Source organism: Mobula birostris, unplaced genomic scaffold (assembly GCF_030028105.1).
Source record: "Mobula birostris isolate sMobBir1 unplaced genomic scaffold, sMobBir1.hap1 scaffold_1443, whole genome shotgun sequence".
NCBI lineage: Eukaryota > Metazoa > Chordata > Chondrichthyes > Myliobatiformes > Myliobatidae > Mobula > Mobula birostris.
The window spans coordinates 84,186-92,684 of NW_027274484.1; the positions used below are offsets into that span (position 1 = coordinate 84,186).

Sequence of the window (8,499 nt, forward strand, 5' to 3'; positions counted from 1 at the left end):
TGCAAAATCAGTTCAGTACTGAGGTAAGTGACGTTATCCATGCTGGTTCAGAAGCCTGATGGGAACCTGGTCACGTGGGACCCAAGACTCCTGCACCTCCTGCCCAAAGGTAGCGGCGAGAAGAGAACAAGGCCTGGATAATGGGTCATGCCTGCTACTGTCTGGACCTAGGGATACTGACCTGACACAGTGAGGGGGCATTGCTCATCAGTGCCCGTTGTAGTTATAACTCAACTGTTGTTATAAAGTGCAGTTGATGCTACTAGTGTGATGTCACAATCAGAATCAGGTTTAATATCACCAGAGCATGTGAAATTTCATAACGTTGCAGCAGCAGTACAGTGTAATACATGACAATAGCGAGAAAAAATCTGAATTACTGCAAGATATCTATACTATATAGTTAAATTAGTGCAAAAAAAACGAAATAGAACAGTGGTGAGGTTGTGTCCATGCGTTCCATGCTCTTTCAGAAATTGGATGGCAGAGAGGAAACCGTTCTTGAATCATTGAGTGTGTGCCTTCAGGTTTCTGTACCTCCTTTCCGACGGTAACAATGAGAAGAGGGCTTGTCTGGGTGGTGGGAGTCCTTAAATGATGGAAGCTGCCTTTCTGAGGCACCACTCCATACAGATACCCTCAATACTATGGAGGCTAGTACCCATGGTGGAGCTGACTAAGTTTACAACTCTCTGCAACTTTCTTTGATCCCATACGAGATAGTACGAGTAGCTCTGCAGAGTACATCGGTAAAAATTTGCGAGTGTTTTAGGTGACATACCAAATCACCTCAAACTCCTAATGAAATATAGCTGCTGCTGTGCCTTCTTTATAGCTGCATCGACATGTTGGGACCAGGTTAGTTCCTCAGAGATACTGACACCCCGGAACTTGAAATTGCTCACTCTCCCCACTTCTGATCCCTCTATGAAGAGTGGTGTGTGTTCCCTTGGCTTACCCTTCCTGAAGTCCACAAGCAGTTGATTGGTCTTACTGACATTGAGTGCAAGCTTGTTACTATGACAACACTCAACTAGCTGCTATATCTCACTCTTGTATGCTCCCTCGTCACTGTCTAAGCTTCGGCCAACAATGGTTGTATCGCTAGCAAATTTACAGATGGCATTTGAGCTGTGACTAGCCACATAGTCATCGTAGTAGAGGGTAGAGCAGTGGGCTAAACACTCATCCCTGAGGTGCACCAGTGTTGACTGTCAGCGAGGTGGAGATGTTATTTCCAATCTTCACAGATGGTGGATGGACCTCTGGTTAGGAAGTCGAGGATCCAGTTGCAGAGGGAGGTACAGAGGCCCAGGTTCTGGGGCTTTTCAATCAGAATTGTAGGAATGATGGTGTTAAATGCTGAGCTATAGTCAATAAGCAGCATCTTGACATGGGTATTTGCATTGTCCAGGTGACCCAAGGCCGTATGGAGAGACAGTGGGATTACGTCTGCCATAGACAAATTATGGCGATAGGCAAACTGCAGCAGGTTGAGGTCCTTGCTCAGGCCGGAGCTGATTCTAGCCATGACCAACCTCTCAAAGCATTTCATCACCAGTGTGAGTGCCTGCTCTAGACAAAGACACCTCAAGTCAGGGCTGAAGCCAGCAGGGACGTTATTGAGCGTGAGATCTCACCTCACGCTGGAGTTCAGAATCATGGAGGTGTGTAGCACACAACCGGGCCCTTTGGCTCAAGTCATCCATGCTGACAATGATACCTATCCATCCACTCACCCTCATTAGACCCGCAACCCTCTGCTCCTTCCCTGCACACCTGTCTAAATGCCCTTTGAATATTGGCAGATCATTTCATATATCTACCATCCAGTCTGAAAAATTTGTCCCTCAGAATGCCTTTTAAATTTCCCCTTGTCATCTTACCTACGCCCTCTAACTTTAGACTCCCCAACCTGAGGAAAATGACTCGGACCACCCAGGCCCTTTGTAATGTTATAAACCTCACAAGTTTCACTGAAACACAATCCAAACTCTTTAAAGTAAAGCTCGTGAATGCAGGAGACATTCTGGTGAATTTCTTCTGCAGTCTTTCTAATACTACCACATCCTTCCTGGGGTGTAACGACTAGAACCGTGCACAAAACTCTATTTTATAAGATGACATCCCAACTTGCATGGTTAATGCCTCGGCACGTCAAGCACACTGAATGCCTTTTCCAGAAACCTACCCACCTGTGCAGTTATTTTCATGGAGCTATGAACCTGCACTGCAAGGCCCCTCTGTACATCAAGGCTACCCATTTGCTGTACATGATCTGTTAGGTTTTGATGTGCCAAAATGTCCAGATTAAATCTGCAATGGGATAGTTTGTAGCACATGTTTACATGCCTTTTTCTCCAGAGTTGCCATGGGGATAAATAGTAGACACCATTTGACTGATGGGTGACAGAGCTCATCCAGTCCATGTCCCTGTCAGACACCCGAGGTCAGGCTGATTCCTGACCTCAGGTGCTGTCTCTGTGGAGTTTATATGTTCTCCATGTGACAACTTGAGTTCCTCTGGGTGCATCCATCTCCTAACACAGCCCAAAGGTGTGCGTGCCGGAAGCTTCATTGTAAATTGGCCCGCAGGTATAGGTGGGTAGTAGTATCTGGGAGGAATGAAAGGAAATGGGAGATTAGTGTAAATGGTGATTTGATGGGTGGAAAAGCCTGGTCATTCTATGTAACTATCACTCTGTGCACTGGTTGTCGATTAATTAGACACTGAAAATTGTTCCAGACCAAGTTCATTGCTGTCTTGGGTATATATAGACAGCACAAGAATGCCATTAAAATTAACATTTATGCAATAACAGCACAGTACAAGATGAGACCAAGTCAATTGGTATATTTAAAGTGGAGATTGATAGGTTCTTGATTAGTCATGGCATCGAAGGTTACGTGGAGAAGGCAGAAGAATGAGGTTGAGAGGGATAATAAATCAAACACGATGGAACGGCAGACCAGACTCAGTAGGGTGAATGATCTAATTTTGCTCCTATGTCTTATGGTCAACGGCAGTGAGGTTATAGGGCATTGGTGAGGCCACATCTACAGTACTGTGCCCATACATTCAAAGGAGAAAGGTTATGATTAAGAAAGGTTTACAGGACTAACACCTAGAATGGCAGGTAGCCTTGTGAGGAAAGTTTGGATTGATTAGATTTGGATCTGCTGGCATTTCAGAGTAAGAGGCAACTCAATAGAACCATTCACGATTCGGACAGGCTATGACAAGTGAATGTGGAGAACTTGCTTCTTTCTCTGGGGAAGATCTAGAATTAGGAGATGCACATTTTAATTCCAGTGGAGCAACTTTCCTACAGATATTGGAATTTGAATCAAAGGCAAAATCCACAGAAAAAACTCAGCAAATTAGTTAACAATACCAGCATAGAGAGTTATCGTCACTGGTTGAATGCTTCAGGTTGAAGTGTGCCCATTTCCCTCAATCAGAAAGGTAGGTACATTTCCAGACTACCCCAAAAACCAGTGTTGATCAGAGCACCAGCTTCATCTGCGAATCCTTGGAATTTAGCTCCTTATTGTGCTCATTTCCAACACGAGAAGAATCTGAGAGAGAGACCAGACACAGATGGTAATTCAGCAAAGCCACCGTGCTGGACACAGCACTTTGAATTGGTAGCTGGTCCCTGTAGAGACTTGCCCAAACCCGGCTTGCTCCCTGGCTCCTAGGACAAGACTGATTGTCCTGTGATCGCAGGGTGCTGTGGTTTGAAGGGCCAGGAAGGGCCTATTGTGCGCTGTGTCTCAATTATAACCAAGCCAATTGCATCACGGTTGGTTCTGCTGCCTAACGGGGGAGGAAAAATACAGAGAGATGCAGGGATAGAAGTGAGCAGTCAGGTATTTCTGACCTGCTACCCTCCAGTGCCAGGATTAGAGACGTCTCAGAACAGCCACAGGCCATTCTGAAGGGCAAGGGTGAACTCCCAGTGATTGTGGTGCACATCGATAGTGCCGCTTTCCCAAACCAGCCTGTCAAATGTAACTAACTTGGATACGACATATTGAATGCAGTGCACTGCATTCCACACACCATTAAACAAAGCCCAGCATGTCATTAATGAATCACACATTGTAACACTGAATAATCTTCCCTTTTCCCTATTTACTCAGATTAAAGTCACTCCCACTCTCGGCTGTCACACCAGCTTCTCCCACTCTGACTCCAAGCAACCAGGGCTAAGCAGAAATGAAAATGGGGCTTTCCCATGATATCACAGAGACACTAATAGCAACAAAGCTGTAATCTGTGTTACAGGCGGCCCAGACTCGACCCAAAGTGAATAACTTCACTCACCTCAACTCCGAACTGATTCCACAACCTGACTCACTGTCAAGGATTCTACAACTTGTGTTCTCAGTATTACGTGTTTTTTCAGTTCTTGCGCCGTTTTGTCTTCACCACGTTGATTAACGGCCAGTCTTTGTGCGTAGTTTTTCCACTGATTCTATTGTATGCCTTTATCCTACTGTGAATGCCTGCAAGAAAATGAACCTCAGGGTTGTACATATATGGTGCCATGTACATACTTTGATAATAAATCTACTTTGAACTCTGAAAGCTATATTGTCCTCCTGATAACTTGTTAAACTAGAATATGGAATGCGGGTCTTGAGTCAAATACTTCACTGCAATAACGCAAAGCCTCGGTGAAATTGTACTGAGTGTACAGTTCTGTTCCCTTTCCCTAAAAAAAAATTACTATTGCCTCACAAGTCTGGGTCTCAGAACTCATGTGTTTGCCATTTGAGGGAATATTGAGCAGATTACAAGAATGAGAGGTGATCCCCTGAAAACTTTCAGAACACCAAGGTTTACCATGGCCAAAGAACCAGGAACCAGGTTAACTGTCTCAGATTAAGGGATAGAATGTTTAGAATTCAGAAGACGAGTAATGTCTCAACTCAAAAAGATGAAGAATCTTTGGAATTGTCTATCTCAGAGGAGCGTGATGCCCAAGACATGGAGTTTATCTAGAACAGAAATTGCTATATTTCTGCATAAAAAGCATACGAGATAACAAAGGAAAGCTATAATCTTTAATAATCGTACAACTCATAGGACCAACTGGCTCGCTCATTTTTCAATGATTTGGACAGAAGGATTATTTTGGAATCTTAAATGCACAATTAAGGGTGGCAGGGTTAGATGCAAGGAAGGTATGAAGTGTCTGCAAAGAGAGTGGGTAAAACAATGAATGAGTGGGATAGCCAATCTAATTTTCCTTATGGCAGGACGATTCCCTACATCCGGTCTGCCACTTCCTTAATGAATTTTGTCTGTGTCAATAACATCCCTCTCATTTTGCTAAACTTGAGAAAATTCTTTCCTCAGACAGAAAACGCGCTATGTCTGGAGTAAGTCTAGTGAAGCTTTATTACTTCCCTTTGTGACAAGTGATTCTTTCTTAGGTATGAAGAGCAAACACACAGTATTCTAGGTGAAATCTTACTATGGTGCTATGCAAATACAGTAAGACATTCTTACTCATGTATTCAATTTTATCATAATACACACTAATACACCATTTGCATCACCATGTAGGTGCTTAATACTTGGTGAAAAGTTTTACCTTTACACTTATCAACATACTCAATCTCTCAATATTTAACTGTATTTTTATATTATGTGCATCAATATGAAGAACCACTTTAACTACTATTCCATTTGCCCTGTTCAGGACTTTTCGTACAGCCAGTCTGTAACCTTGGAGCATCTTTACATCCCTCTCGATATAACAAGCCTAGCTCACCTGTCATTCCTCTGAGCTCCAATTATGAGCTTATTTTGTTCTCATTGTTCTTTCCTTTTTTGTAGAAGAAAATAATGTAATTCATAAACAAGAGATTCTGCAGATGCTGGAAATCCAGAGAATCACACACAGAATGCTGGAGGAACTCAGCAGGCCAGGCAGCATCTATGGAGAAGAATAAACAGTTGATATTTTGATGAAAGGTCTCAGCTCAAAATATTGACTGTTTGACTTGCTGAATTCCTCCAGCATTTTATGTTTGTTGTGTGTAATTCATGTTTAATTTATGGTTTTCTTGTGAATACTGCTTATCCGATGCCAAGTAAGCCTTTCATTGAACTTGTTCATACATATTCTTCTGCATATGACATTAACTAGCCCGAACCTGGTTAAATGTATCTCAGTGAACAACCACTTCATCCCAGGAATCTTTCACGTCAGGGGTTCATAATCTGGGTTCCATGGACCCCTTGCTCCGTTGGTCCATGGCATAAAAAAGGTCGGGAACCTCTGATCCAAGTGAACCTTCTCCAAAATGCCTCGAAGTACATCCCTTTTAAAATAAAGAAGCTGAAGGACTCCACAGCAGCAATAGGCATGGGGACAAAGTGATTAAATTTGTAAAATAGAGGACCCTCTATTGTTGCACTGTATGTTATCCTGTTAGCATGCTCCGGTTTCTGAACATTACAATGAGGAGTGACTTATGCTGGGATTATTATCTGGGTCAGGTACGAACAGTGTTACATCACCAGCCAGAGGTCTGGTCAGGATTAGCTGCAGATATTAGTTTTGCACTGAAGTGAACCCTTACGCTCTCTAGGCACCACCATTCTCAACAGTTTCAGGTCACGGGAAGCTGTCCTACCTAATATGCTGACCCTGAGCCCTACTCACGGACACAGCCTGAGCCCAGATGGACTGATTCCCTTCTCCATCTCCTGTGCACAGCCCACATCTCTAATCCCTTTCCCTCTGGCTTCAGCCACTGTTCCATTCAGCAACGCAGGGAATGTACAGACAAAGACGGGCCAATCAGCCCATCTGAGCAATACTGGGAACATCTTTAGTGATGGGCCTTCTCTCTACTTTCAGACTTAACACCAATCAAAGTAGGTTTTTCCCTATCTAAGGGTCCTGTGTTGCAGGACCCCACCACAGTGTTTCCAGCCCGTCAGTCATTTCCTTTCATCAAGTTTTCTGTGCAGAAAAACATAACTGTACTAACTTCTACTTTGCAAAAGGCACACTCGATAACTTCATGCCAAAGAAACAACTTTATGTCGAACTTCAAAATCATTATGTATATACAGAGGCTTTCACAACCCGTACGGCATGGCAGGAACACGATATACAAAGCCCACCGGAAGTAAAAAGAATGGAAGTAGAAACCGCCCCCCCCCCCCCATTATCCTAATTAGTATTAACTTACTTTTAATAATGCTCACATTACAACACTTATCCCTCTTTAAAATCCAACATCCCCAAATGTAAAAAACCATATAGTGTTATTAATTTGCGTACCCCTGAAAACTTATACTAGTATCTCAGCAACAGTTTGCAGTACAAAACATCTGGAAAATGTGACAGATTCAACATTCAATCTAACAACAAAAAGAAAACTGTCCCGTCAAAGATTCAGTCTGTCAGGAGGTTTACGAGTGCGCCGTGATCTGCGCACTACCCCTGGTGACCTAGCAGGCACCGCTGGTGATGGTGTTTTGGGTGGATCTGGTTTTGGGGGCACAAGAGGGGTCTGTGTGTCTGCGTGAGAATGTCCATCCTCCTCAGGGGACCCCGACCCCTCTACCAGGGTCTCTCCCTCTGGCAAAGTCACTGGTGGACATGCTTCCCCGGTAGTCTGACTCACAAATGGAAACTCCATGGAACTATCTGCCTCTGAGCCGGTATCATGACGCAGACGCACATGGTCCTGATGTCTGCGGAAAACACGCCCAGTCAGCTTAACAACATAGGAGACGGGACCGCTCTGCTTAAGAACAACCCCAGGCAGCCATTGCTGATTGTTTCTCACATAGGCATTGTCATCCGGTTTTAACTGTCTCTCTCGCACATATTGATCATGTCCCTCCTTCTACTTTTCCTGCTTCCTCTCCACTTCTGCCTTCAAAACTGGAACAATGGGAGCCGCCCACCTTGAAAACTGGACGGACTCAATAATGCCCAGCCTCTGTAGACGTTCCAGCTCCTCCTTGACTTTGCCTTTCATGGCATAGGGTACTGACCTGGGCTTCAAAAAACGTGGTGTAGCCTCAGGTTCAATGGAGTTTCACTGTCACACCCTTCAGTGTTCCTAGCTCGTCCCTGAAAACGTCACTGTACCGCTGCAGAATGTCCTCCATCGTGTGTGCATACTTAACTTCATGCCAGTTTAGCCAGTTTTTGCGAAGTCAGTCGCGACCCAAAAGACTGGGTCCCCTGCCCTTAGCTACAGTTCAGCCTTCTGATCCCCAGCTGAAATGTCCACATATAACACCCCTAAATGAGGTATGGGCTGCCCCGTATAGGTCCTGAGATTGAGCTTTGACGGTCTAATGGGAGGCAGGTTGAACCCCCATGTCCTCCTGTAAGTCTCCTCACTAATGATGATGCAGTAGCCCCTGAATCAATCTCAAGCTTAACGTCCTTTCCCCTGACAGTGACTGTGGCATAATATGGTTCAGGCGGTTCCTCATCTGTTTCCACTCCAAAC

At 44.3% G+C, this 8,499-nt stretch overlaps 1 long non-coding RNA gene across 1 annotated transcript; it reads right to left on the reverse strand.

Annotated features, from left to right (window-relative positions):
• Positions 1–278: 278 nt before the first annotated feature.
• On the reverse strand, positions 279–5,947 carry LOC140192466 (uncharacterized). Its single transcript, XR_011884287.1, has 4 exons — positions 5,787–5,947; positions 4,331–4,512; positions 3,396–3,579; positions 279–2,615 (listed from the first exon to the last, which is right to left on the reverse strand). It is a non-coding gene; the product is annotated as an uncharacterized lncRNA (long non-coding RNA).
• Between the last annotated feature and the right edge of the window lie 2,552 nt (positions 5,948–8,499).